At 40.4% G+C, this 23,711-nt stretch overlaps 1 protein-coding gene across 4 annotated transcripts in view; it reads left to right on the plus strand.

Annotated features, from left to right (window-relative positions):
* Positions 1-23,711, plus strand: part of ESR1 (estrogen receptor 1) — a 346,832-nt gene that overhangs the window by 194,279 nt on the left and 128,842 nt on the right. The gene's annotated exons all lie outside the window — the stretch shown is intronic.

Below are 23,711 nucleotides of genomic sequence, written 5' to 3' on the forward strand. Positions count from 1 at the left end.
GGTGACTGTAACATGCACCCAGGGTCATCCTTGAGCACCGGCCATGCGTCATTGTGTATCAGTTAGCAGCTGCCCTTTATCCTAACCCATGGTCTAACTTGCAGTCTCTAGCCCTATGTACCCACTCAATCAAGGGAAACAAAATGAAATACAGCTATAAATCCTGCTTTGGGTTAGCAGCCACATCCAGGTGGTCAGTATCCCAACAGGGCTAGTGGTTGTCACGATAAACAGCTCAGTTACATAACCTTTCTTCTGTCAATGCGTGTTCTCGGGAGCAGTGCTGGCCACAGGGGGAGAACAGGATAGAAACAACAAGGAGGGAGGGTCCCGGTGTCAATGAAGCCCCAGAGTATGGGTGGGTTTTTTTATAGGTACCACGATGACCTTTACCATTTGGAACTCAGCTGATGTATTTCTTCATGCTCAGGTATGATCGAATTTGGCTACTTCAACCGAAGGACTGCTCGATGCATTTTCTTTTCTTTCCTCATCTTAACTTAGTTCAGTCAGCTAGCTTTTGTTGAACAGGACTCTGGCTACAGATCGTCCAGCACTGCCAGCGTCCCTATACTATATTTTTGTGGCGTGCACCATTTAAAAACAATTTAATCCTAAAGGTCACCTCTTCCGAAATCTACACTGTTTTACGGGGAGGAGGCGAACAGCTGGTGGAAAGAACCCCAAGGTCTCTAATCCTACCAAAGGAAAATAAGGTCTAAGTAATTGCCCCCAGTGGCATTTCAGAGATTCCATGCTTCACTGTGGTGGGGGAGATGATCACGGGGAACCCCGAAGAGCCTTAGGCTACCAGGGACCCGAGATGTGGCAGGTAGCCACTTTAAGACTTTCTTCATCACTATCCGAAGAGTACACATGGAGGGACCAGCTGCATATGTAGCAGAGGATGGCTTTGCTGGGCATCGGTGGAAGGAGAAGCCCTTGGTCCTGCCAAGGCTCCATGCCCCAGTGCAGGAGAATGTCAGGGTGGGGGAGGTGGAAGGGAGTGGGTGGGTGTTAGCACCTTCAGAGAAGCAGGGGGAGGGGAGATGGGATAGGGGGTCTTAGGAGGGGCAACTGGGAAAGGGGATAACATTTGAATTGTAAATGAAACAAATATCCAATAAAAAAAAAGTAAAAGTAGTCATTTTAATAGCTGAGCATTTACTAGTCTGGGAAAAGGACTACCTAGAACCTATACCATGATGCCCACTCCACTGTAGTGGGGCTTTTCACATTACATCTCAAATGCTGTGAAAGGGCCTTGCATAGGGTCTTTCCCTCCAGGCTCTCAGAACATATTAGTCCACTAACGGACCTAATCATTCTCATTTGTCTCTGACAAGAAATATTCAAAACTATCATAAATGACTATGTAATTATAATTACAACCTCACCAATGCATATGTGTCATTTTAAACGAGTTCTCTCTGTTAAGCCTCGCCCTACTTTGAAAAGTGGCACCCACGATATAAGAATTATTAAAATGATAGCTTTAGTGTTATCTGTAGCCGATAAAGCCAGCTATTGTAATTCAAGAATTGTAAATATTAGTGCATGTCTAGGGACAATAATGAGAAATGTTTGTTGTGTTAGAATACCCATGAATGATGTATATATAATAACCTGAGGAAGTTTTTTTTTTCCCTCAGAATGATCTGGAAAAATTAATACGAACAACTTATTTCCTAGATCTGTGTCCTCAGGGTCATTTCCTCCACCTTCAGCTTCCTGTATCCAATTTTAATTCCGTTCTTCTAAAGAACGATTAATCCTCCCCAGTGTGACATTAAAAACTTTTTTGAAAATACAATAGTGCGACGAAGAGTAACATGCATTAGATCTTTCTTAAACCATGTACTGAGCTAAACTTTATAACCACAGCCAATTACCAGAAAATTCTTTTAATAGCCAGCGCCATAGTTGAAAAATGATTCCTCTGAAGACTTGTGATAATCTTGTAATTCCAAAGTCTCATCTTTAGAAAGTTATCATCATTATTATTATTGTTATTATTATTATATTATTATTGTTTCCATTCAGAACATTTCATGGAACTTAAAATCTCTCCTCTGCTGTATGTGGTCTTAATGTGCTTTCTTTTAGAAAAATAAAACCTTTAGTTTCAGGAGCCCCGTGTTCTCTTCCTCTACTTTAAAATCATGGGAAAAATAACTGTCATTTCTTTATCCCACTGTCCAATTCTCTCATCATTTTCTGCCAGCCAATTTTCTCCTTTTTCTTCCGTCTGGTCTTAGGAACTTTTTACTTGGCTCCATTCTCTGCAATTCAGGGCTCACAATTTCTTTGCGATTCTCAGATTATCCTTTGTCCTTGTGTCTACTCTTTTTTTTTTTTTCTGAGAGAGAGAGAGAGAAAGAGAGAAAGAGAGAGAGAGAGAGAGAGAGAGAGAGAGAGAGAGAGAGAGAGAGACACTAGTTTAAAAAAAAAATTCATTGTCAAAATATTGCCATTTAAAAAATCCATCTACACATTGATGAAACCAAACTTTCCACCCTGTTTAATTGTATTGTGCCAAAAAGCTTCTGTGTAGGTTAAAACCATCACACATCGCAAAAGAGTTTTTTAGCATCTTCAGGTAACCGTGTGACAGCCAGTGACGCTGAAGTGTGATGAATGCACTACCAGGAATTAGTTAAAGACTACATATCTCATTCGCCAGGACTTCAGGTCTACAAGGTAAATTGTGAAGGTGCTAGAGATGCAGGGCTGGGGTTGGCACATGACACAGGGGTTAGCTTTTGCACTCCCATTTTTGATGTAGTCTTTGGAGGTGTATGTTTGGGATAAGTCATTGTTACCTGTCCTTCAAGTTTTTCATTGCCCCTCCCTCCTCCCCCCTTTGTCCTCTCTCCTTCCTTTTTAAAGCTATATTTGACCCTTTATGTCTTTTGTATCCATCCACAATACATCCCTAACCAACTCTAAAGCTCTCCAAAACCACCATTCTCTAAATGGTAATTCTAATAACGTTTTTAAAAAACATATTCTTTGTAACTTCCTTTGGAATCAGGATATCCTTATGTCATTTTCTCCAGGTCTTCCCTCCTTCCAACCAGTCCTATGCACACCTTGTGAAGTTGTATCATCATGGCTCCCCAGCCTTTCATTTCTAAAATGTCAGCTAAGCTTGTTTCAATGGAGTCAAGTAAAAGCTCCCCCATAGCGCACATGAGATAATATTAATTCTTTATCTTCCCAAGAGCGATCTTTCAATTTGTGTTGCATGAATGTTAGCCCTTCTGTGACCGGTTCAAAGGTGGATCGCTCCCTTCGGTCATTATTAATCAATACATGACTCAGAAGGCGGAATATGCTTTTTTCACTTCATCTACTATCCCAACCTTTAGTACAAGAAGCTAGAGTCTGGTGTGGACATCCCATCTCATGAAACCTTAACTATTCTTCCTAGGTTTAAAAAAAAATCTCCATTTTTAGTTGTAAAGTAGGTCTGTCATCTGGCTTGAATGATTTTTTTTCTTTTCTTTTCTTTTCTTTTTTGGATTATTTCTTTAAGGAATTTTTTGTTGGTTTACATTTTTCTATGTATGCATGCATGTGCTCATGTGTGTTTTAACTGTGCACAGTTGTGTGTGTGCACATATAACATTGCCATGTCATGTATGTGGAAGTCAGAGCCAGTTCTCTCCTTTTGCCATGTGGGTTGTGGCGCTTGAATTCAGATCATTAGACGTTTGCCCTTCGAAACAACTTGCTGGATCCTGCAAGATTTCTTTTACTCTTTCTATGGCTTCAGGATCACAAAGATCTTTTCTGGAAGGGTTGGATTGAGGTCCAGACAGTCAGGTGTTCCTAAAACGCAACCAGGTGAACTGTAATGGTTGTTCATCCTCGATGAATGTGTACCAAACTAGGGTGTGTTCAGGTGGTTTATGGGGCACACACGTATGGAATGCAATAAATACAAGTTGAGTTTCTTCCAGAAATTGGCACAGGTACAATAAGTACTGGACTGTGTAGCTTCTTAATTATCTTCATAATGAAATGTTCACATTTCATCTTCAAAATGGAAACTTGCTTCATATGTTAGAACCATGCTGAAAATACAAAAGCCTGGAGAAGGTAACTGTGACCCTTTTCAACATCAAGAGATTAGATAAGGCTGATCAAGTCTGTGGGCATGGTTCACTGAGACAGGTTGAATTGAGCCTGTATTCTCTCTATAAGGGAAAAAAGCAACTGGAGGAAACACTTTCATTCCCATGAAGGTTTGGAATCTGCTTGTTACTTTTCCTACCTGTAGATACTGTTAGAACATGAACTCATCTGCTATAATTTTGTGAGCGATAAACAAAGTCTGGGGTATTTTTGAAGTCATAGCAATAATTCAACCTTGCTCCCCTTTGGGGCTGAAATCTTCACTATGATTCTTAATTTTTCATCTAACTTCCAGATTGTACTAAACGTGGGTATGATGTGTGGCTTTTAGAGGCAGGTACTGGTGCAATAAATGCAGGACTGGGGGACCTCTTAGTTATCTTCATGAAGAGTTAGGATGCTCAAGAATCAAATGGTGAAATGCAACTGGCTTCAATAAGCTTAACTTCTCATTGGACCATGACCCATTGCTAATGACTTTTATAAACCTTGTGATACTTTTAAAGTAGATTTTTAAAAGCTGTGAATACATCTTACCTAGTTTTTAAAACACATATTACCTTTTTCCTTCCTTCCCTCTTTATCGCCCCCTCTGTGTGTGTGGGGGGGTGCTATGGTCTTTGTGTACTTTCAAAGGGGTTGGCTTTCTTTTTCTACCATGTGGTTTCTAGGTGCTGAATTCAAGAATTCAAGTTCTTGGGTTGATAGCAGGCTCATTGACTTGTTGGGACTATTTTGTGCTTTTTCTGCATACCCAACTGTTATAGAGATTGACCAAAGTTTATTCTTTCTCTTCTCCTATTCCCAATGCCCAAGCCCCACTCCCACCCCTCCCTTTTTTTTCTCCCTTCTCCCTTCCCCATTCTCTATCCCCCTCCTCCCTCTCCAATCATCTCTTCTCCATCTCCATCCTCTCCACCCCCCCCCCCAGTTGTTTTGCTTGACAGCGGCACTTAAGTCAGTTTGCTAAGTAAGGATCTGCATTTGCTGTTTGGCATTTGATAAAAAAGCTTCTTTAAGACGTCTTCAATATCATTTCTGTGCTCACAATTGTCAGCCAAGGATCTAGTTGTTATCGGGTGAGGTGAACAGATGAGACTCTCCTGCCTCCACCAAGGTGCATTACATTTTTTTTTTTTTTTCTGAAAAGTGAGTAAGAACCAGTAAGCATGAATAATGGAATTCATAGCAGATTGAGTGCTGTATTTGACATTCAGGAATAAATCACAGCGGGATAGATCCAGTACTTTGTTTGGATGTCACCGGACACTGTTCAGGCTGGAGTAGAACCAGAGAACAGGAATATGGAAATGCAAGTAAGGAGAAGCTGGCTCTAGGACAGGGCTTCTGCTTTCAGGAGCAAGTCTTTGAGTGGGACCAGCTTGGTTAATTCCGAAATGTGTGGAATGCTATTTAGGAGGACTCGTGTATCTAGAAGACACAGAGCTAGGTACTGAGTATACGGAGAAGAGATATGTTCCCTAATGTCACTTTTTAATGAGAAAGTCTTTGCTTAAGCCAGTAAATGACTCCTTTGGGAATAAGCAAAAGCCAAAGAAGACCTGCTTTTGTTATGCCAATGTGAAGAGGGAGATTTTTTCCTCTTGAAGACCCCACCCTTAAAATTACAGCAGAACTTCCCAACCGCTTCGACCCAGTACTCCCCACTATTTTTATTTTCTGGACTCCAGCACTGCTGGTATTATTTGTTGGCTCAATATTTTAGGAACCGATGTCGCCTGTAAGGAGGAAATGAATCTGCCACCGAATGCCTGTTTGTTGGACAGCTTTTATACTTCAGTACGGTAGAGTATGCAAATCTATTTGAAGTGCCAGAGTTCATCAGTGAAAATTTACTCAAAGGACTATGCTGTTATTAAGCCTCTAGAGCTAGATTCGCATCTGCTTCATCCATGAAACCAAGAGCTAGGGTGAACCAGCATGCAGTGGAGGGCTGGCCCACGGGCAGGCTCTTCTTGACTGAGAGAATGGGATTGACTAGTGATGACTCAACTGGGGGCTGGGAACAGTCGTCCATGACCAAATTAAAGACAACGAGGACTTTATGTGTACCCTTCCTTCATCAGCACAAGGCAAATGAGACACCCGGGGTGCTGAGGGAGACCAGCTGTCTCTTTTCCAAGTTACAGAAGGAGAAATGGCAGGCCCGAGTCTCAGGCTTGTTCAGGAATGGGAGAAGAGCAAGAACATCTCAGGCTGAACCTTGGGTGTTTTAGTTTTTCCTCCTGGCTCCAGAATGCTTGCCAGCAGGGGGCTCATCGCTAAGATATTACAGGGAACTGAAGCCAAGCAAGAAGACCACGTATTGCTTTTCTCCTCGCCCCATAAACTTTATTAATAAAACAGATTCTTTATAGAACAGCCTGTTACAGCTGCCTCTGGAAACAAGGTGCTATTAGCAGAATTTTCATTAAACTAGGATACACGGTAGTTTTAAGAGCGAGTACTGTGCTTTTGAGCTGAGATCGATGTCCCGGAACTCACATGGATCCGTCACCCACCAGCTACTTGCTTAGGCCTTAATGCTCGGGTTTCATTGCTAGGAAAATGCAAGACGATTTGATATAAAAATTGAAGGGGTGGAAACCTGTGATGAATTTTTGCCAGTCCACGTTTTCTGCCATGACTTCCGGGAAAATGCAGTGGTTCAGTGTCATATGATGACTTCATCTTTGATGGCTGCGGTTTCCACAAGGAACACGTTTTTTTTTTTTTTTTTTTTTTTTTTTTTTTTTTTTTTTTTTTTGTTTGTTTGTTTTTTTTGTTTTATTTTATTTTATTTTATTTTTAAGCAGAGCGACTGGTCAGAGCAAGAGGATGTGACACTTTCTATGGGTTGAGATGGGACTAAATGCCATGAAATGAATTGTACCTTTCCAGTGTGAGTTGGTTAAGAGAGAGGGAGAGGGGTAGAGAAAGGTGGGAGGGGAGGGAGAGAGAGAGAGGGAGGGGGGAGAGGTTTTTACTCTCCTTGCGTTTGCTTTGTAGAATTAATTTTAAAAGTTGAATTGAGGTACACATATGTTTGTTGCTGTTCGTAATAATGAATACATTGTATCTGCAGAGAGAAGTCTCCATGGTACCCTGCAATAGTATCTGTCAAGTGTTTTCTGTTAGACCCTTGGCTCTTTCCAGGGCATAACTGGGCTCTTGTGAATTTGTGAAGCATGTCCTGTCCTGGGCCAGGCATGGCCCAGCAGCGTGCTAATTACATTTTTCTAGCCACATCGCTGCAGCTGTTCCTGTCCCTCATTGGCTAGTTGCTGTTGCCATAGTGAACAGGAAGCTAGCTGAGGGCCTTTGAATCCAAAGAACTTGGTCTGGGCTTGGAGGTGCCTTGGGCTCTGGTTGTCTGGCTGCAAATGGAGTATGGGGTGGGGGTGGGAAAGCATGGGGAAGTCTTAGTGTGAAAGATTAGGTGGGGATCAATCTTTTCCACTCAGCAGGAACCATTTCCCATGCAGGCCTACTATGGTTAATCATGCCAGAAGACCTGATTTTAAAATAATGGGCCAAAATTGTGGTCAGGTATAAATGAGTTGCTTATTGAGAAGCTGCAAGATAGACTTCAGCGCTGGGAGATGACAGAGTCAATTTATCAAACAACATAACAAACCAAAATAAAACAACAACAACCCACCTGAACCAGCTGAGGTTAACTCCTAGTTAGTTGAGATAGTAGCCTGGTAGGAGAGTTGGTGATTAATTAATTTCAATGAAAATTGGATCAGTCCTATTATGTACTAATGAACTAATCTTGTCTATTCATATACATAACCTCTTTCTCACATCAACAGACTTCCAGTAATGAGAACAAAATGTGGTGATAGGGGAAGAGGAGAAGGATACAGTCACAAACTTAGATCATAAATGATTCAGGCAGCTGACTGTACCAAAAGTCAACACCAAAAGACCGACCAGAATTTACTTCTCATACATAGTAGTTACCTTGTCTTTATGAAGGGGGGTACTTCAACAGGCAGACTCGTGTGGTTACTACTTTTCAGTCTCTGTGACTAACACCATGGCCAAGGGAAGCTATAGAATGGAGGGTTTATACTTAATGGAGGTTTGAACTTACAGTTACAAAGGAATTAAATTCCCTCATGATGGGGAGGCATAACAGCAGGCAGGTGGCGAGGCTGGAGGAGGAAGCTGAGCATTTGTTCAGCCTTCAAATGTGAGTAAGAAACAGAGAGAGCAAGGTGGAAATGGGGGAAGGCCTTTACCTCGTGAACCCTAACTTCTGGTGGGTTGTATATCAGATATCCTGCATATCAGATAATTACCAAAATAATTTTATGGCTGGAGGTCACTGCAACATGAGGAACCGTATTAAGGGGTCATGGCATTAGGATGGTTGAGAACCACCCTTTAGCCTCTCAAAGCCCACTGCCCAGTGATGACACTTCCTCCAGGCAGGCTGCTCCTCTTAAACCTTCCCAAAGAGTATCATAATTGGGGAACAAGGGTTCAAATACCTGAGACTAACAGTCTAAAGGGAACAGTCCAAACCACCTCAGCCTGCTTTCCGAACTGTTAAAAATAGTCAATAGCTGATAACACCTCAAATACATTTAACATATCAGAGCAATGATTAATCTTTTCATTATGATTTTCAAACATGCCCAGTGATGTTTAAGTACTGAATTAATGTCTACCTATGGCGGTCTAACAGAGACTTGGGTCAAAAGCAATGAGTAAATGGCAGATGGAATTTGATCCCAGTATCTGTAATTGAGCCATCTGTGACCATTTGTTGTGATCATTTTATTTCTCTAACTTGACAAGTTTTTGATTTAAAATTGTGTTAAAGAAGAAAAATGGAAGCTGTACTTCTAGAACTCAGTAATGGTAATGTGTTTCATTTTCCACTGGGGAGGGAATTTGTGCAAATTGGCCAGAATTGGGGGGTTTATGTAACCTATCATCCGGGAGTGAATCTTGTTGCAGACGTGTTTGTAGTGGTCTAGAACTTTCTGAGAGTGTTAACTCTGGAAATTGCTATAATCACAGTACAATGGCTAATGAGGCCTGGGACAGAAAGAACTGGGTTACATTTTATAATCCAGCTTGCCACGTGTTATCCCTTCCCCCACTGAACCTGGCTCTAGCTGTGCCATCAAAACCAGTAAGCTGTAAGGTGACGTTTAGACTTTAATTTGGGCAAGAAAGAGAGGCACTGTGTACTGCTAGATGGGTGATTAGTCCAGAGACTCTGAGAAGATGTCCTGGGGAAAACATTTGGCAGGACTCGAACAGATGGATAGAAAATAAATAGGTAGAGCAGGAATGTGCAATGGAGAAAGAATAACCTAGGCACACATACCTGTGTACACACCACACACACACACACACACACACACACACACTCACACACACACACACACACACACACACACACACACACACACACACATTTAGGAAACAGTGATTTACTAACCACTTACTAACCCGGAGTCTGAACGCTGGAATAGAATACTCTTTAACAGATAGAATCTCTGTCGTTTTGATTTACAGGCATCATGACGGCTTTGTTTTTCACCATTACTAACGCATTAGTCTTTAACTTCTATGGTGAAATCATTCTGACAAAATTGCATTTTGATTCAACTGTCAAGTAGGATGACTTAGCTGCCCTTCAAACAGTCCAAATGCCAGAAACTGGTCATTCTTAACACGAAAAGACAGCAGAAAGCCATGTTTAATATTATGCAAATGCTCCTGTGCTTGACTACATTTAAAAAAAAACTTAGTTTGGATTAGTTAAGGATGTACAGAAAATGTGCAAAGATGACATGATAATTAATTTAATTGTAACTGAATTGTACCAGGAAAGACTTAGGGAGGGCATTGTTGAAGCAAACCTCTCAGGAATTGCCAGAGAGGTTTAGCTGAGGGGGAGAAGGACCGACCCTCACTTCTGTGCATCCCACAAGCTGAGGTCCCAGCAGAACGTAGATGCAGTTGAGCATTGGTACTCCGTTCTCTGCTTCCAAGTTGGCATTATGCACCCAGCTACCACATTGCTTCGTCTTCCTTTCCAACTGCCGTGTGTCTGAAGTGTAAGTCAGGATGAACTCTTCTTCAGGGATTGGGCCTTGGCTCATTTGCTAATGTCTCTGCAGTACAAGGCTGAAGGCTTGAGTGTGGATTCCCCAGCACTCGTGTGAAAACTGAAGGTGGTGAGGTACTTGTGTAATTGCACCACTAGGGTCAGAATGTAGAAACATCCCTGTCTCAAATAAGGAAGAAGCAACTGAGGAAAAAAAAAAAAACTGGTTTTGACCTTGGCTCTAATGCATGCACACACACACACACACACACACACACACACACACACACACACACACACACTGAGAGACACAGAGACATAAATAGGGAGAGACAGAGCTACACAGAAAGATCACATGTGCACATTCACACACATACATTATATACAATCTTTTCTCATTTAATTTGCTTTTCGTCAGGTATTTGATCAATGATGAGACATGAAAGCAATCCAGACCCAGAGAATTCTCGTGCCCTGATTATATCCCTCCAATTATTAGCATCTCACGTGGCATGGTCCATTCCTCACAACAGAGGAACAAATTCTATGGCATTTTATCTACTAAAGTCATACTATATGGTGTTGAATTTCTGTTTATGCCATCAGAATTTAGTACAATTAGAAGCCACACCTTCTTAAATATCCCTTAATTGTATTGATGTTGGATGTCCAGGGAGGGTTTAGTATGTATGGATCAAGCATTTCATAGAATGTCTTACCATGTGGATTTGTGTGATAGTCTTCACATGATCAGAATGGGGGTAGTGTGCTTGGGGAGGAATACCAGGGAGGTTAAACATGGTTCTTATTACATCCATATAGAGAGAATTATGCCAACATGGCCTAGTTCTAGTGATACTTTTATATACTAGCCTTTGGAAGGAAGGCTACATGGTAGCTCACACTTGAAGACCATGGAGTCATGTTCTATTTGCATAACAGTGGATTAGCTGTTTATAAAAAAATTACACATATTTACACATAAGAACCTGCTATATCTATTAACAAATTTATTTGTTTATAGATTTATAAATAATTACTTCCTCTCCTCTATAAAATCTCCTGTGTTCCCCATGTCTATTCTGAGCCTTCTTACCCTTCAGACTCATGACAAGTCCTGCTTTGTTCCAGATTTTTCTGGTATTATGTATTCTGGGATGGCCTAGCATTGATGTCACACAGAATATTGAGATTTTGGACTGGCTGCTTGTACTTAGCCATAGATGCCTGCTTATTCTCTTTATAGTGTGATAAGTCATCATCATTAAGCGACAAATATGTACCTTATAAAACATCTTTGATATGTACCTTTATGAAAAATCATTTACCAAGTTGTGAAGAACATCTTAGCTATTCCCAGTATCTGGTAATAAAGAGTAAAATTGCTGTAAATATTTTCATACCGGCCTTTGTAATAGCATGTTTTCAAAACAGGAAGAGGATAAAAAACTGTATCTTCTACATCACCGGGTTATATTTGCTTTGCCTCAGAAGAAAAGGCCATTTCGTCTCTTAAAGTCACCACATCTCTTTGCATTCCCATTAGCAAAGAAACAATTATTTCTACTTCTCCATAGCTTCAGTAGTAATTGGTAGTGTTACATTTTAGATTTTATTTCTCCCAGTATATGTCATGAGACTTAATGGCTTCTGTTTCCATGAAAAAGATCATAAAGAATTTGTATTTGTTATTTCTTAAATGTACAGTTGTAATCAGTGTGATTGCATGTGATTCTGGAAGTTTCCTACTTTGGAACATTATTAATTATTCATGTTATAGTCCTTCCTTTATTATCTCTTTATTGTCTGAGGGGCAATGGTGGTTCTTTTCATACCTACGACTGATAAGTTGTGGCTTTCCTTTTCCTTAATTACCCTTGATAGAAGTTTATCTCAGTGAAAAATCAGGTTATATTTAACTGACTTCCAATGTGCTATGGCTTTCTAGTTTCTGTTTGTTGATATTTTATTAACATGTTGAGAATTTTATATAATGTATTTTGATCATATTCATTCCTGCAGGTCTACATCCACTCTCTTCAGCATCACCTACCTACCCATCCAATTGTGAGCTCTGTCCCCATTCCCAGTTGGGTTCCAATGATGTTGGCCAACTACTCATAGGATGGGTCAAACCTGGAGAGTGGTTGACCTGTCAGGGTTCATCCCATTACAGAAAGTCGATTCTCCTTTTCCCAGCTGTTATCAAATGCCTGTAGCTCCTCCATGTTCAGTTTCCCACTTCATGCTGGGATTTTGTCTGGCTTGAGGTTGCACAGATCTTGTGTATGCTATCCCCATCACTGCGAACTCACCGGTGTGGCTGATTTGTGTGCAGAAAACACTGTTTTCTTGAATTCATTCTTCATCTCTGGCTCCTATAAAGTTGTCCACTTCCTCTTCTGAGTCTTGCAGGGATAGGCCTGATACATAAGTCTCATTTATGGACGAACACTTCACAGTCTTCTGCATGGTGAGCAGTGGAGGGTCCCTGTGTTGGTTGTCTTCTATGATGAAAAGAAGTTTTTCCAGTGAAGGATAATAGATTCACTGACCTGTGGGTGTAACAATAAGGCATTAGGAGTAATTTTAATACTGCAGCCATATAGCAGAATGATAATATTAGACTATACAACTACCTGTTTAGACACAGGTGCTTGGTTCTGTTCACATCTCACAAAGCAGGCCTAATTATTATGCCTTTCCATTTCCTTTGGGATACCCAAGCTTTTAAAGCCTCTTTTCTTGAGGTTTCTGATGTTAGGTTACAGATATGATATTTTCCCTCCTATTTTATATATTCATTTACTGGGATGGATTTTCCTGTAAGTGCCTTTCTTTTCACCTTAATGCATTTTACATTTCATTTTTATTTTCGAGTAATTCAAAATAGTTAGAATTCCCTTGAGACTTTATCATCCAAACACATGCCTTTAAAATTGCATTATTTAATCTCCAAATATTTGATAATTTTCCAAGAATCTTTCACTTACCAATTTCAGGCTTTTCCCCATACTGATTGAGAAGCATGCACTCTATGATTTCTGGTTTTTAAATAAAAAATATGTTTTATGCTCTAAACCTGGCTTATCTTGTGTTTAGTAAAAGCTTAAGAAAAAATATGTATTTTCACTGTCATTTGATGGCATATTTTGTAAATAGCAACTAGATCTACTTAGCTGATAAATTGCTAAACTGTATCTATATTGATTTTCTGCTTGGTGGAACTCCAAATTAAGGATGGGGAAGGAAATTCTAAATAAATCGATGACTTTGGCTTTCCTTTTCATTCTAAAGCACTATTCTTAGGTACATACATGATTACTCTTGTATTTCTTCTGGAGAATTGATGCTTATATTGTCCTGTAATCTACACGTAACTATTCATCATGTCTGCCTTCTGCAATCTCTTCAGCCCCAATTAATGTAGAGGCTGCAGCTATGTTTTGATTAGTGTCATAGAATCTCCCTCTCTGACCCTTTACTATTGACATATCAGATTCTTGATAATTAATGCAGGTTCTTGTACAAACCCATAATTTAGTCTTGACAGTCTCTATCTTTTAATTTTGGGTCTTTAGACCATTTACATTTAAAGCACTTACTGATACATTATTATTGCCATGAACTGGATACATCTTTTTGTTCTCCCCTGGTTTCATTTGAGCATTTTATATAAGCTGGTTCATTTTTGCTCTTCGAAAATCAAATATATGCCAAAATGTTTTCACGTGGTGTCTCTGCTGAAGTTTACACTATACACTTTTAGCTAGTTGAGGAACATATTAATATAACAAAGATCCATTTCACCCTAGGCTCTAAAGCCTTGGAGAGCAGTGGTTATCCAGTTTGTATTTAAAGGAAAAGTTTTACTCCTACTAGCTCATCATAAGGAAATTACTCAATATAGGGAGATACTTAGGAAGTCAAGGATTAACAAATGTCTATTATTATAACAATTATTGAAATTTTATTTCAATATGTGTTGGTGAAATCTCCCATCATCCCCCAGTCCTTCTTAATTCCTGTCATTTTAAATGCTTTGTGTTGATTCAGAATGACTAAAATCCTGAGGATGCATACGTGTAGATTTATCAAAACCCTACCTCAATTCAATTATACCAATTTCTGCTTTTTTTCCCATCAAGTATCAGCAACAGGAACATTTTCTCACCTCGGATTGAGAACTCATTCCTCTTTCGGGTATCTCTGAGTTTACCACATTGGGGATGGAGGGGGTGGTGGAGAGGGAGGCCAGGGGATGTGATGCGGTTTTCTCAACTTACAGAATTACACTTTACTTTCTCAACACCAAGATGTGCTAAGTAGGGCTTGAAATTAATTTTTCTCAGTATTATTTACCAAAGAGGGATAGGAAGCAAGACTCATGATGGGAAAAATTCCAGAAGAGATAAACAATCTTATACCAACAGTTTGATAATAGAGAAAAAATGGAAGAACAGGAGGGTATTTTTCCTACTCTAAGGATGAAAATATTTCTTAGGTTATCTGCATGTGTTTGAGATAGAGCAATAGCACTAAACTACCATCCTGTTAGAAGTACTGTTTACAAATACTACCTGAAAAATGATAAGACAAAATTGGTCTTAAATGTCAGATGTCTAGAAGCACATGACAATATTACAAAGGAAACAAACCTAGTGATTCCTATTTAAACTAACTTGTCTAATCCCAATACAATATCTGTGCGTGAGCTCTCACCGTCCTGGCCCTGTTTGCTCCTCATACCATCTCAGCTACACTGGATTACATTCACTAAAGTGGCCAGCCTGAATGAATCCTTTGTTCCTCTAGCTGCTTCTGTCAGCTATCTGGATTCATGGACATGAAAAATAAGACAGAACTCCCGCTGAAGGTCAGCATGGTCATGAGGTGACCTGGAGAGAAAATGGAGAAAGTGGCTGCACTGTGGAGATTAACCAATCAGCAGTTGATTGGATTGCAGTGGAAAGTAAGGAGAAGTAGGTGGTAGATGAGGAGAGGCCACAATGGCTTGAATAAGGGCTGACAGTGAGTCAGCCAGTTTTCCATTACTATGACACAATGCTGGAGGTAGTGAACTTATATAAAGAAAGAAGTTCTTTTGGCTCATGGTTTCAGTCCATGTTTGTTTGGCTTTGCTGCTCTTCGGGGCGAATAAAGCAGTATGTAGAGGAGGGAACTCATAGCAACAGATACTGATTGATTGATTCATATCATGGCACCTTAGAATTAAAGACAATGGCAGGAAAGAGCCAGGGTCACAGCAGTCTCTTCAAGGTAGTGTCTCCAATGACCTAATCGCCTCTCACAAGGACTTACATTGGAAAGATTCAACACCTCACAACAGTGCCGTCTTAGAGTTTCTATGGTTGTGAAGAGACACCATGACCATGACAACTCTTATAAAGGAAGGGGGCTGGCTTACAGTTTCAGAGGTTTGGTTCATTATTGTGCAGGCAGACATAGTTCTGGAAAAGAATCTGAAAGTTCTGTATCTTGATCTGCCTGCAGCAGAAGGACTGTCACCAGGCCTAGTTTGAACTTATGAGACCTCAAAGCCTGTCCCCAGTAACACAATCCCTCCAACAAGGCCATACCTCCTAATAGTGTCACTTTCTATGTGCCAAGCATTCAAACACAGGAGTCTATGAGTCTATGGGGCCATTTTGATTTAAACCACCACAGTGCCATAGCTCAGTACTGGCCCTTTAACACACAGTGACTAAAGGAGACAGTGACAGACCATAGCCAATGGAGGCAGTCAGTAGAAACGAAGGAAGTTAATTAACACATATTTGAGGAAATGTTCGGTTAGCTTGGGTGATTCTCTTGGCATGAAGGAATGTAAAGTAGCTTGACATGATCCAGGCAATGCACAGGTCCTTGCCACAGCATGCTGTGATAAATTCAATAACCCGTGACTACAAAATGTGAACAGATAGCATTATTTAATCCTAAACTGCAAGTCATGATCCCACCTGACTGAATACGAGGCTTTGGGGAAAAGTTGTAACAAAGTTTCCGAATGCAGCGACCAAAAAGCAATTCAAAAGTGAACACTTAATGAACCCAGTGCTTTGGAGGCCATGATCGCCTGTGTAGCATCATACAGCTTCCCTGGAGCCTGGGTTCCGGCACACAGCGTGAACACCATGTATTTCCGGTACCACCGGGCTTCACAGAGAAAGCTTCCTGAAACAGCTCAACTGGGGTTCAAGACTACACTGTATCATAGAAGGCCCGCACTTTGCCGCATGTATAGAGAGTTTCCTGCTGTTATTGGAAACGATGATTCTATTAACTGAAAACAAACACCTTTAGCACTTCCTATCATTCCGCAGCACGGAAGGGTCAGATTTATGCTGTGTTAGATAGGCAACTGCACCCACATAGTGACTTTGTAAATTTTATTTTACCTTTAAAAAAGAGATTTGTTTATTTATTTGTTTGTTTAATGTGTATTCGGGCTGATTCTATGTGTACACCTGCATGCCAGAAGAGGCTGTCAGATCTCATTACAGATGGTTGTGAGCCACCATGTAGTTGCCGGGAATTGAACCCAGGACCTCTGGAAGAGCAGTTGGTGTTCTTAACCACTGAGCCATCTCTCCAGCCCCCTCATTTCACCGTTGATGTGGTAAAATTGTATATAGCAAAGAATTACCTCAAAACACATTTTCTTTGTGATTTATTGTGAATTTATGTTTGATTTGTATACCTAGATACCCTGGGGTTGTATAAGCTTTTCAAAGGGGATCTGAATGGGAAAGTTTAACCGATCTCAGCATGGGGAATTTTACAGTCTGTGTTGTGATACCTAGGCTCTGGAGCCCAGTAGACCTGAATTCAGATCCTCAGCTGTCCTTATACTGGATGGATGATACCTAAGTCTCTTCCCTTTCTGTTCAGTATGGGCTGCCATGAGAAGTTAACTCACACCAGCCACCATTAGTGTGTCTTTTTTTTTTTTTTTTTTTTGCTTTTTTTGCTGCGACTTTATTAGGTTGTAATCTTTATTTAATTTGTACCTAATCAGTGCTCCTATTTATTCCAACATACTGAATTTAAAAAGCTTTTAGTATATTTCTTGCCTGGCTTTTTAATACCTCATGAGTAATTTGAAGTTACTGAAGAACAAAGGAAATTAATTATGCAAATGGTTGAAATAATAATGCATTGAAGTAGTTAAAGGCAAGTAGGGAAGACTGCTGATTTTGTTGTGGTTGCTTTTTTTTTTTTTTTTTTAAAGAGGTGTAGGTTCCTAAGAGGAAAAGGATCATTCCAATAGAAGAAATTTTGAAAGACTGCATTAGAAACCAGTAATCCAGAAAATTCCATCATTGATGATAGCATATTAACTTTTCCTGAGATTCAAGGACCAAATCAAAGAATTTATAGGCTGACAAAAATGAATGATTAAATTCAAGGTGGGTGTGGTGATGTGTGCCTCTGAGCTCAGCATGTGGGAGTTGCACACAGGGAGACGGAAATTCAGGGCCAGCTTCATATCAAGTGCAAGATTAGCCATGAGACTCTATCTTTAAAAAGGGGGTTGGGGGCTGGGTATGTAGCCCAGTGGTAGAATTCTTGCCTAAATTGTAAAGGGGTTCTGAGTCTTATTACTCCCCATACCCCCATTGCAAAGCAACACAAAAACACCCTCGAGAGTCAGATATATTTTTTCCTGTGTGTCTCAGGCATTTGACTCATTAGGATACATATTTTGTTGTAGTGCCAGGACATCACGGTCTAAGCAGCTGGTATGGCTTCAGCCTCTTCGGGAGTCAGTAGACTCCAGTTTCCTTCTGGCCATCTCCTGACTCGAAAGCAGTCTTTAAAGTCTTCATCCGACCCAGCATCCCTAGTGTGGCTGGCCATGTTTCCTCTGTCTCCTTCTGGTTGTCTGGTTGATTGATTTAGAACATACCCTTCCATCAGTGTCCCCAGGATGGATTAGTGTCACTGAAACCAATATTGAGAGCTGCTAGGAGTTCTATATGTGGCTTTTCTCCACCCTCACATTAATGTGCTGGGGGGTATGATCCATTCAGATTGGCTGCCGTTCACATTTAGAAATACGGGGCAGATAAAATAACATTTGCCTTTTCAAACCCCTTTATGTGAAATGCACAGCTGTTAGGGAAATCTTGAATATGTGTCAAATGACTTTTAAAAGGGTAAGTGCTTTGGTGCAAACACAATGTCGTCGGAGACACAACTTGAGAGTCATCAAATAGTAAACAGTCTTATGCCCAAACACAGCACTGGAATCACCTTGCTGAACATACTGTTTCATTGGCCCCCAAACAACCCTTTTCAAGGCTAAATGACAGTCCAGCATGTCCCATTTGCACTGCATTACATACTACAGGGCTATTGGCAATGAATAAGCTTCTTGATTGTCATGGATTTTCCTGTTGGATATTTGTGTAATCTGAACAATTGATTTAAAAAAAATACTCTTTTCTTTCTTTCTTTTTTCCCCCGTGCATTCCTAGATTAGTCTTTTGACCTTTTCCCTGATAGGTAAAGAAATAAGATCGTCATGGAGAGGTCTGTTTGGGTTGCTGCTCTCCAAATGAATCTGGAAAATGTCTGGGAGAAATCAATGTGATTTTAGTTTTATCTCTGTATTTTAATTATTACCATCACTCTATTTTTGACCTTAAAAAATCAAGTTATAATTACATCATTTCCCCCTTCCCTTTTCTCACTGGAACCCCTCCTAAGTGCCCTCCCTCCAATCCCTACCATGTCTTTGTCTCCCTTAATCCCTCTCAAATTTATGGCTTCTTTTTCTTTGATTATTATTGTTACACACACACACACACACACACACACACACACCACCACCACCACCACCACCACCACTACCACCACCACCACCACCACCACCACCACCATCACCACCACCACTACCACCACCTCCATCATCATCAACAACAATAATGACATTTTTAGGTATTATCTTCAGTCCTATGATGTTATTTATGTGCACATGACTGAAGAGCTTACTATTTGGTATTGGATACCCAATAGGTAGATGCATCCCTGGTATTCATTTTTTCCTCTCTCAGCAGCCAAAGGTTTCCTATAGTTCCTTGCCTAGGGACCCTGTGAGATGTACCCTTTCTATGTGCACATGTTAATTAGTATCATCTTTGTTATGCACTCATGTGGTTGAGGGGCTTGAGACACACTGTCACAAAAGAGAGGTGAGGATTACATTTCTGTGTGGGTGTAAGGATAGGTACACCTCGTCCTGTGTACCTAAGGATTAGCTGCATGTGCCATGGAGATGCTTCCTGTGGCCATTAAAGGTAACCTTTGGTGTTCACTTCATGTTGGTGAGATAGAAACATAGAAACAAAATTTGAACTTCTTTTTGTTTCTAGTTTCACTTAATTCTAGTCAGAGCTTATTTGAATTTTATGAAATGCTGATATATTACTTAATGTAGACACTTACAGCTTGCTAGAACAGCCTTTTTCCCATTGGGCCATACTCCCGGATTCTACTATGCACAGTAAGCCAAACAATGTGCATAATTTTCTATTTTGTTTGCTTGTAGGGATTCTGGTATTTGTAAAGCATCATGTCTTAGGAATAAGTTAGAATATTTACAGGTGTTTACAGACTCTTCCTTTCTCTGTGTGACTGCTGGGTGGTTTTACAAATGCTCAACTCTCTCCTGTCTCCAGCTGCATCTCAGGGCTTTGCATCTAAGTCTTGAGGGCATTTTTGGCTTGTGTTCAATAACCTGAACCATCCCATTGTAAGAATCAAGTGGGTGTGATGGCCCAACACATTATTTCAAACATTGAATAAAACCACATGGTCTTGTAAAGTCCCCCAAGAAGGGACTTTTTTTTTTTTTGACATGCACACACACACATCTTCACCCAGCCCACTACCCTTTTCACTTGTAGTTAACTTGACACCTGGAAAGAAAGAAGCTTGACTGAAGAATTGCCTTCCTCACAGAGCCTGTGTGCATGACTGTGTGGTGTTTTCTTGATAAATGATTGATATAGGAGGACCCAGATCACTCTGGGTGATTCAATCCCTAGGCTTGTGGGCTTGGTCTATGTAAGAAAGATAGCTGCACAATCTAGAGAGAGCAATCCAACAAACCATGTTTCCCCACGGTCTCTGCTTCATCTCTGCCTCGACTCTGCTCTGGGGTTTCATTCAATGATGAATATAACCTATAAGCCAGATAAGCCTTTTTTCCCCCAAGCCACTTTTGCTCTAGGTCTTCATCTCAGCCACATAAAACACACTAGATGAGTATTCTTGGAAGCCTCTAGCGTCTCAGCTTGTTGTTTCTCAAGTGTCAGCCACCACTTGTGTTGTCTTGCTATTGCAGAATGCTTCTTCCTGCTGCATTGTCTATGATTTCTGCATGCAGCTTTCATTTTAGCCTTGGGCTGTTAGGTCACTATTTAAACCAATGCAGGGCCTGTATCTGAGGGCAGTGCATTTTGCTTTCCCCATGGTTCCATTACAGTAGGCTGATGCCTCGTGTTCTTCCCTTGTCTGTCACACGACCTGAAATCATGACTCCTTGATGTTCTAGCTACTCCAATTGCAATAGGCTAAATTTTCTTAAATATGAATCATCTAGCAATGAGGATGATGCTTTATTTGTGCTGTGAGGAGCAAAATCAAGTGGGATATTTATTTGCCTTAGTTGAGATGCTGGGACATTTGACCATGAGGTTATTGAAATGTGTGACTCTGATGCACAGTGACCAGTCATGTCCTGCTGCTGCCTTCATCTGCTTGACTTCTCAACATCCCTAAACACGTTAACTTTGTGCCCATGATAACAAGTCAGTTTCAGAATTGGCTTATCTGAAAGTCAGAACAAAGTCAACTTCTTCTCAGAGGCAGCAAGAGATGACAGAGTAAATCAGTGAGGGGCTCCAGGCTGCAATCTGTTAGCATGTGGTGCCAATTGAGATCCATCTCAGGCAAGTCCTGCCTGGCAGTTTCCAAGACTCATCCCACAAGATTACTGTGAGGTCTGGGTGCTTTAAAACATCCTCCTATATAGTGCACATAAAGTACTTAAAATGCACACCGCATGCTCAGTGCAAATTAGTGATCAAAATGACCATCTTTGAGTCTGGAGAGACAGATTAACCACTAAGAGCACTGGCTGTTTGTTCTTCCAGAGGACTCGGGTTTGATTCTCATAACCCACATAGTGACTCACAACCACCTGTAATTCCACTCTGATAGGATCTGACACCTTTTTCTAGCCTCCCTGGGCTCTAGGCTTACAGTGGTACCCAGGCAAAATACCATCCATATACATCAAATGAGTAATTCAAAACATTAGTGTTTATTATTGTTGCTTATTCCAGGATGTGCAGTAGATGCTCATTTTTTAGCAGGAATAATTCCTGTTTTGTCACTCAGGACATATATGAGGACTTTATTCTTCCTTGTAATTTGTCAAGTAACTGAAACACATATATAGATGGATTTAATAAAAGATATAATTTTACTGTTTTCAGTTCTAAATTAGATATATTCATTGACAATATACATCCCCCAAACAAAACAGTTGACATGTGCTTTTTATTTTTCATGTGTTCGGTATGAAAAATATATGAATTAGGCAAGCATGGTGGTACAGGCCTTTCATCCCAGTACTTGGGAGGCAGATGCAGGTTGTTCAAGGCGATCCTGGTCTACACAGCAAATTCCAGGACAGCTAGGCCTATATAGGGAGACCATGTCTTAAAACCAAACCAAACAATTGTAGTAATGCTTTACTAAAGTGATAATTTTTTCCATGTAAGTAAAAATCTTAATATCTAAGTCACTGTCTAATTTTGGAGAGATAAGTTTTCAAGAAATATAGAAGCTTGGCTTCATCTTTGGCCTTTGAAATAGTTATTTTTGTTGATAACATTCGGTCAGGACAGAATGGCCTTTTCCCGGGTAAGGCTCTGAGTCAAAGGCTCAAAGAATACACAGCAGAAAAATTGGTCCACCTGCTCCCCTTGGGTCTCTAATTTAGTTAGTGAGAGTCACAGGTGGATAAAGCTTTGGAAGAAGATTATTTGAAAACCATTTAAAACTTTCATATTTCGAAAAATGCATGTGTGGCGAACTCGTAGCTAAAGACACCGACAGACTTGGGCCAGTTCCTAATAAAACAGCTCAGAGGCCATGAGAATTTCACAGACTGACCCGGGGTCTAGGTCATACTGCATCATGAGTAGGTCAGCATCTGTAGTGCTCCCGACTAGGAGTCTGTACGGAGTTTTAATATTTTTTTAGCTTCTTCATAACACACAGTTGTGTTTCATTATCTGGTCACTGCACTGTGCTACAGAACACTGGAGCTTACTTTTCCTGTGTGATTGAAAATGTAACCTGGCTCTCTCGGCTTCGTGGAATGACCATTCTGTTCTCAGTGTCTGGGATGACTATTTACATTGTGTACGAGGAGCCACTCTCCTAACACGTCATCTTCCAGCCCTACCCAGTTTGATGTAGTAACAGAATGTCACTCCATTTTTATGGCTGAATGGTGTTCTGTTGGGCATAGGGACCACATTTTCTTTATTCATTCCTCATCCCTTTATGGGCATTTACATTGCCTCTATATCTTGATGTACTGCATTTGTTACTCAGTTTATGGACACAACACTGTCTCTATTTCTTAGGGTAGTGTATTAGCTCACCAGTTTATGGACATTGCCTCTATTTCTTGGGGTATTACATTAATTCCACAGTGTATCGACTCTTACATTGCTTCTATTTCTTGGGGTACAGTAAACAGTGCTTGTTATAGACACAGTGATAGAAATGTCTCATACTTTATGTTAGCTTTCTTTGGACATCTGGCCAGGAACGAGATGCTGGGGTGGAATAATAGTTCTATATTTGGTTGAAGAATTAATTTTAAAGATACTTATTTTGTGTGTATAGATGGTTTGCCTACATGTCTGTCAATACATTACATACATACCTGGTGCCCATGGAGATCAAAAGAGGTCATTGGATCCTCTAGACCTGTAGTTACAAACCTTCTATAAGCCGCAGTGTTGGTCTGGGAGCTGAACCCTGGTTCTCTGCAAAGCAATGAGTCTTCTCAGCTGCTGTCTCTCAGTGAGCCATCTGTCCACACATTAACATTTCAAAAGAACGCTACCTACTATTTTTGTAGCTACTGTGCCAACTTACCACCAGGCAAAACATGCTAACATCAAGTTTCTTCATGTTCTCATCCATGTTTCTTGTCTTTTGTTCTTTGGGTCTGCATTGGTCTGACTGTTAGCCCAGAGTATTTTTTATCTATTTGTTGGCCATTAATTATATCCTCATTTGAGAAGTCTCTTCCTTGGTTGGCTTGTCATTTCTAATTGAATTATTGCTGCTTTGCCATTTGAACTTCTATGACTGTTGATCTGTTTGAGGGTACTCTTTTCTGTCAATGATTGTTAAATCAGAGTTTCTGTTGGGATTTGAT

This window comes from Micromys minutus (assembly GCF_963924665.1).
Source record: "Micromys minutus genome assembly, chromosome: 30".
NCBI lineage: Eukaryota > Metazoa > Chordata > Mammalia > Rodentia > Muridae > Micromys > Micromys minutus.